The sequence below is a fragment of the Scylla paramamosain genome, chromosome 6, assembly GCF_035594125.1.
Source record: "Scylla paramamosain isolate STU-SP2022 chromosome 6, ASM3559412v1, whole genome shotgun sequence".
Taxonomy (NCBI): Eukaryota; Metazoa; Arthropoda; class Malacostraca; order Decapoda; family Portunidae; genus Scylla; species Scylla paramamosain.
Genome location: NC_087156.1, coordinates 19,124,497 through 19,131,996, shown reverse-complemented (window position 1 = coordinate 19,131,996; position 7,500 = coordinate 19,124,497). Strand labels below are relative to the sequence as shown.

Genomic DNA, 7,500 nt, shown 5'->3' with positions numbered 1-7,500 from the left:
TCTCTCTCTTTCCTCATGATATGGGGAGAGAGAGAGAGAGAGAGAGAGAGAGAGAGAGAGAGAGAGAGAGAGAGAGAGAGAGAGAGAGAGAGAGAGAGAGAGATAATGAAACAAGAATGATGGACAGAAAAGACAACAAATAAACAACAAACAACATGAAAACAAGCAAAAAAATCAAAATCATTATAAACAAAAACGTCCAAACTAACATATACAACAACAACAACATCAACAACAACAACAACAACAACAACAATATTAAACGGTAAAATAAATAATAGAGAAGAGTCGAAACAATATATAGTATAGGGAGAAGAGGGAAGGGGATGAATGATGGTCAGGAAGGATGGAAGAGAGAAGGAAGCTGGGGCGGGAAGGGGAGGGAAGGAAAGAGGTGGAGGGACAGAATGATGAGAAATAAGAATCCAGACAGACAGGGAGGGAAAGGAACAAAAAATAATAATAGTGAAGAGCGAGCAGAAAGGAGGACGAACTGAAGGAAAGGGAATCAGAAGGAGAAGAAGGAGGAGGATAAGGACAAGGAGATGTAAGAGAGGGAAAATTGGGTGAAGGAGGAGAGTTGGAAGCATGAGGAAAAGAAAACGGAAGAAGGAAGTAGAGCAAAAGGAAGAAGGTAAAGATAGGAAGGAGGAATAAGAGGGAAAAAACGGAAGATGGAAGAGCAGAAGAGGAAGACGAACAAGACGAGGAGGAGGCGGACGAGGAGGAGGAGGAGGAGGAGGATGGGGCGTGATGGCAACCACCTCAAGTCCTCGCCTTCCTTCTGTCATCCCTGGTTCCCTCCGGTCCAGCTCGAGGGACTCTCATCCTTGACGTCTTAGATCATAAAGTTCGGACTCCCTTGCCTCGCTCCCCCATTCATAATTTCCATAAGTGTCAGATACTCCCAAGACTTAAGCCATTGCGTGTAAGTTATTTTAAAAAGAATGGGGGGAAAAATCCGTTTGGGAGTTTACATTTTTCCCCCTCTTTGCTTTTCCTCTCTCTTTCCTCGTTGTTATTTTTGTCATTGGACATCACGTGGATCAGAGCAGTTGTGGTGGTGATGGTGGTGGTAGTGGTGGTGGTGTTGGTGGTGTTGGTGGTGGTGGTGATGGTAGTGGTGTGTGTGTGTGTGTGTGTGTGTGTGTGTGTGTGTGTGTTTGCAATTTACTATTTCAAATGTTTTTTTCAGAATAAACTTCGTCGTGAGTGTATTTCAGTTTGTGCTTTGCATATATAATATTAAGATATTTTTACATCTTTAACCTCGTATCTCCTTGTTTTCAGAGAGAGAGAGAGAGAGAGAGAGAGAGAGAGAGAGAGAGAGAGAGAGAGAGAGAGAGAGAGAGAGAGAGAGAGAGAGAGAAACGACGATTTAAACTATAGTACTCGTTTAAAAACCTTTTAAAAGCGCAATATGAGTTTGGATCAAAGTGAACCAACAGGAGTACGAATCACTGGTCCAGCATATAATACATTTTTCGGCCTGAGACATTGCGTACCGTCACTATATTGGTGTGCTGGTGTACCCTTCATGCGGCGACGCGGCCAGATGGTATACACTGCTACTGCTTTTCCTCTTTTTTTAAGGTCAGCGTTCCACACGAAATAGCAATCAAAGTTACGGTGAATGGATAACATGCGGGTGACTTTAAACCACCAGGCGACGGGAACAAAAACACGAAAGTATTTACTACATGCAGCGGGTGGGACTTCAATGCACGTGGGTCCTGCTGCTGGTTGACCGCGCTGGTACTTTTTGCGCTAAGCTTAGGATAATCTCCCTTGTTGAATTTTTCGGTGTTACTCTCTCCCTTCAGTGTATTATGACTTGTTTCACTCTTTTATTCCGGGCTGTGAGTCTGAGGGGGAGTAACCCACCCTCAGTTCATATTGGCAGGAGGGTATATTGGTGCTGGCTGGGTGGACTGGGCTGGCCTGGTTCGCGGGGTGGCTGGTCGAATTCAGGCGAGGCAGGGTAGGGGGATGAGGCGTCAGGTGGTTGGTAGGGATAGTTGCGGGGAGGTGGACCGGAGGCGGCGGGGCTGTGGACGTTTATACGAGTGTTTGTCGGCGTTGTTCGGGGAAGTGGCAAATGGGTATCGGTCGGCAGCCAACTATAAAGAGGGACTGGTTATAAAAGTTAAGGATTGGCCGATGGACGGTAGACTGTTGTTGATTGAAGTTTCCAGGGAACAGAGCAATTCAGGATCGATGCCCAGAAGTGGAATTTTAAGGGAGGTAGTTGAGGGAGGAGGAATTGGTCAAGGAGGTGCTTGGTTTGGCGGTTGGTCAGGAAAATGGGAAGTCGGGCGGTGCCGTGTCGACACCTGATAGCATCTTGATTGTGTCCATCTGAGTTATGGGCTTACCTTAGCTTCCGGCCCGGGAGGAAATGAGGGGGAAGGAAAGAGGGAGTCATGGGAGTTATGAAATTTTAGAAGAGAAGGAAGAAGAAGACCGGAGGGAACTGAAGAGGAGGGAATTGGGTATAGGATGAAGAAGAAGGGGCAGAGTGGGATGGAGAAGAGGAAGAGGAGGTGGAGGAGGAACGTAAAGAATGAAAGGAGCAGAAGAAGGATAATAATATACTTACGGGAATCTTGAAACACTAAATATATATATTGGTGATGGGCAAAATGCAGAGAAAGGAAAAGAATGAAAAAAAGAAAAGAGAAAAAATGCAATATAACTCTATGAAAAACACTTTGATATGAAAGTAAGCACTAAGTTGTTTCTGTAAGATACTGAAGAAACACACGCTCGTATGGACGCCCAAAGAAAAGTGGTGCGTCGACTGAGCGAATAAATGAAGGAACAAGTACGAAGGAGCAACACCTCACCTCTTTTTTTATTAGTCCTTGCTTGGGTGGCCATCCGTAGAAAAAATCCAATAATCCACTAGGTATTATGGGCGGCTGGCAGAGTCCCAGACCCCTTCCCTTCCCTTTCCTTTCCTTCCCTTTCCTTCCTCGACCATCACCCTCCCTCTCCTTTCTTCCTCCGGTCCTTCACCTCCAGACTCCCCTTCCTATCTTCCACTATCCTTTCCCCTCTTCATCTCCCTTCACTTTTCTCGTCAAATACCCTTACTTTCACCTCTCCATCTTCCTCCCCATACCACTAACCCTGTACCTTCCGTTCCCCTCTTATTTTCTACATTTTAACATCCCCGTCTACCTCGATCTCCGTCCACCTTCTCCTGTAAGAAAAAGTCAGTCGGTAGCCCCGGTGACAAGGCACTCCCTTAACTGGTCCGTCTGTTCTCAAAGTGATCATAAGCTGTGGGAAGTTATTCTCCGCTGGGTTACGTTTCCGTCCTAGCCGCGGTCTAAAACGTACCCTGCGCTTGAGTAGTCATATGTTTCTTCAATAGCCGCAAAGTACAGTAATGCCCCGATGCCCGAGTGTAATTTTTCAGGTACAGCAACAGTGATTCCCGGACGGCCCCGCGCGACGCCTATAATCGGCTGTGTTCCCCCCGAAGTGGATAATGTTTGTGTTCTCGGCGACGCTCGGGTGTTGTTGGCGTTGGGTGCCGTTTGTCTTGGCTCCTTTGTGTACCTTTTCAGTGAAGAGACTCGGGACTTTAAAGCATCGAGGCTCAGGGTTTCTCGGGTATTAAAGTACACTGGCTTGAGCGCTAAGTCTAGAAATTACTGCGTGAGCCTTTAATTTTTTGGCTTCCTGACACATACATCACAGTGACAGAAATGATGCCGCGGCGATGATCCTGATACACCGCAAGTCAGTGCTGTGATAAGATTTGACGAGTCAGTACTTAGTGACCGTGAAGAACGATGTCTTAGTACGTAGGCAATCAAGTACTATTATTTATGGATTTCGAGAGGCTCCATAAGTTGTTGTTTATAGGTGACAAGTAGTAAGCTTACAGTACGGTGACACATTAGCTGCTGCCTCTCGGGAGGGTTGGTGTTTCTCACAGTCCCGTGTCCCTTCCAGCACAACTTTCCTGCCCTCGGGAGCAGATGGTCCCCTGAGCAGGACAAATTAGGGTCTCGACGGGGACTAAGCCTCCGGTGGGACGTCCGCGGCCGCTGTAATCAAGGAATCAAGGCAATCAAGGCTGCAGACCGACGGGTAATCAAGGTAGAAGTAAGCGGAAAATTAAGGATCTCATCATAAATATCTGTTGTCAAATACAACACTTACTGTAATGAACGAGTTTGTGTCTAGAGACAAGTTGACTTTCCGCCTCACGGACTGAAGCATTTTTTTTCACAAGTCTTACACATCTCACGATACCTTTGTCCCATAACAGACGAGTTGTAACACACTACTGATCTGCAGCACACTATCCATGACACGAACTGTAGCAGAAAATTATGATCTATAAGAAATCATCTGGGATCCGTAGCGTCATCATCCATAATGTACTCGTACGTGCCAACTGCAGCACGGCTGGATCCAATAATGCACGTGCAACATTGTGACTTATGATAGTGTTGTTATCCACAACACACCTGTGACATTAACACAGTGACTAGTGCACCGTCTCTTTCAATAAGACACAAACATATAGTGTAATACAGTGGCGCTGTCGGCAATCAGTAGCAGCCAATCTGGTTGGTTCTTACGTGTGGGCACTCTGTCTCTTTTTCCCACCCACGTAAACTTAAGTCCTAAATGTTTCTTGGCGCCTGAGGGAGATGAGAGGCTTGTTAGGCTGCGGGTGGAGGGAAGGGAAGCGTAGGTCGGGAAGGGATGCCCTGAGGAAGGAGGGAAGGACGGGGGAGGAGTTTAGTCGAGTCAGCCAGAGCATTAAGATGTATCGGCGGGAGGGGCGGGACAGGGCGGGCCACGTGGGCTTAGGTAACTTCTTGTTGCTGGGCGGCGGAGAATTTCACCGGCTGAGTAACTTGTAGGTTTCTAACTTTTAAAACTTCTCGTGTAACTCAAGTTAGAATTTTGTCCCTGAGGTTCTTAAGGAAACAGTATTCATGCTTTGAATTATGGACTCGTATATCACATTCCCTAAGTACTAGTAAGTCTGTACAGAGACAAAAGAACGTTTTATCAGTATACCAACTTGCTCATATTTCACTCAAAGAAAAGTTACGAAGCATAAAAACACTTTGTCGATTAATAAAATATATATGCTTTTTATATCAATGCTCTTCTACTTTTCATGATATAAATCTCTTTAATTTTGAAGAAAAGTATTGAATCGTATTTTTTTTTTTTTTTACAGATCAGGACCTTCAAAGGTAAAAAAAAAAAAAACATTAAATCCTAAAATTTCTCTCATTATAAGGATTTGTTTCTCTAAGATTACAGAATGTTGAATCATGAAAAGTAGAAGATTATTGATATAAAAGTATATATCAATCAATAATTTCTCTTAAGTGAAATATTCTTATTATCTATCACCACCACCACCACCACTACCACTACCACTACTACTACTACTACTACTCCTATTCCTACAACTACTACTACTACTATTATCGTTATCTTCATTTTTTATTTTTTTTTTCATCTTTCCATTAGATAAATTGTCATTATTGCAATCGCACTGACAACCTGCTTTGATATGTGTGGTGGGTGCGCTGCATTGTGTCCTCATGTGTGGATTGCATTATGGGATAGTAACTTAAATCATACTGTCATTAGTTGTAGCGATAACAGTTTATTCGCCTTTTATGATGAATGAGGAATATAATAGCAACATGAATTTCTTTTTCTTTCCATTCAATAACAAAAAAAGTAACGGGTGTTGCGATGGCCGGGAATCGAACCCGGGTCAACTGCTTGGAAGGCAGCTATGCTCACCACTATACCACCATCGCTTGGGTTTAGCAGGGCTAGGTTAGGTTAGGTTAGGTAGTAATGTATGTTTACTCTTCCTTGTGTAGTAAAAGGAAGGAGAGAGAGAGAGAGAGAGAGAGAGAGAGAGAGAGAGAGAGAGAGAGAGAGAGAGAGAGAGAGAGAGAGAGAGAGAGAGAGAGAGAGAGAGAGAGATTAGTATCTTCATATTTGATTTTTAGCTACTTTTATCAGAGGGCTAGTGATATAAATTTGTTATTAGTGTTATTGATTTGTTTTTATCAGCATCGTTATCATCATCGCCGTTATCGTCATTATCTTTTTCGTTGTTATTGCTACTATTATTATTTTTTATTATTATTATTATTATCATCGTTAGCTCAGTAGTGTTACTACTACTACTACTACTACTACTACTACTACTACTACTACTACTACTACTACTACTACCACTACCACACCACTAACCACCACCACCACTCCAATCATATGTTGTTCCTGGAGACAGATGGACTTCCGTTCCATGCCGGCTCCTAATGAGGTGGAGGGGTCGGCCAGGTCCAAGCCAGGTCAGGTCAGGCGAGGTGAAGTGAGGTCACAGGGATGGCGGAGGCAATGGCGGGTTGATGGCAGAGTAATAAGCAGCCGCGTGTGGTGCTGCCGCTGCCATTACATATTAGCGAGCGGGGTAATTAAAGAGCAACGGTAGTTAACTCGAATACTTTGACCTGTAGAGCTGGGGGACGAAAGAGAGAGAGAGAGAGAGAGAGAGAGAGAGAGAGAGAGAGAGAGAGAGAGAGAGAGAGAGAGAGAGAGAGAGAGAGAGAGAGAAGGGGGGTTGGCAGCATTATTGGAAAAGGACATAGAGGAAAAGGAAGGGAAAAAAACGGGGGAAAAAGAGAGGAGGAAATTTAGAGGTTAGTAGCATTATAGGAAAGGACGTGGAGGGAAAGAGAGTGAAGAGGAGGAGGAGAAAAGAGACAAAACATGGAGAAAGTAATGAATGAGGAAGAGGAAGGCAGAAGAGGAAAGAGGAGAGGTTTGTAAAAGAGCAAAAGCAAGAAAACGAATTAGTAGAGAGGGGAAAAAAAAGAGAAATAAGGAGACTAGAGATTAAGAAAGGACTGGATGAAGAAGAGGTAGGGGAAAAGAAAAGAAAAGTAAAAAAAAAAACGGAACAAGAGAAAAAACTGATGCAGAAAAAATATGAAAAATGGAAAATAGACATAAGTGAAGTAAACAACAGAAATGGAGAGAAAAACAAAAGAAGCACTGAATAAAAAGAGAGAGAGAGAGAGAGAGAGAGAGAGAGAGAGAGAGAGAGAGAGAGAGAGAGAGAGAGAGAGAGAGAGAGAGAGAAGGAAATGGAGGAAAGGAAAAGAAAGGAAAGGGAAGGGGGAGGGAAGGGCAGGAGATATAAGTACTACATTGGAGGGAAGGTATGGGGAAAAAGGTTAGGCCTATTTCAAGTGATGGACGCCCAGAATTGCTCTATAACTTGCACTAGACCGCGTGACGGGCTAAATAGCGCTTTCTGTCGAGCTCTTTTCATACCGTAATTGCCTCCATAAAGCTGAAATTTAGTACTCCTTATTAAACAAAAAGGAGTCGCTCATATATCCAGTACTTGTGACGGCTACGGGATTTTAATGCCCTTTTGTTAACGGGACGTGGAAAAAGTGTGTGTGTGTGTGTGTGTGTGTGTGTGTG

At 44.0% G+C, this 7,500-nt stretch overlaps 1 long non-coding RNA gene and 1 other non-coding gene across 2 annotated transcripts in view; one reads left to right on the top strand and one right to left on the bottom strand.

The window, feature by feature from the left end:
- Positions 1-7,500, top strand: part of LOC135101112 (uncharacterized) — a 231,176-nt gene that overhangs the window by 67,206 nt on the left and 156,470 nt on the right. The window lies entirely within an intron of this gene.
- Trnag-ucc (transfer RNA glycine (anticodon UCC)) lies at positions 5,742-5,813 on the bottom strand. The gene has a single exon. It is a non-coding gene; the product is annotated as a tRNA-Gly (tRNA).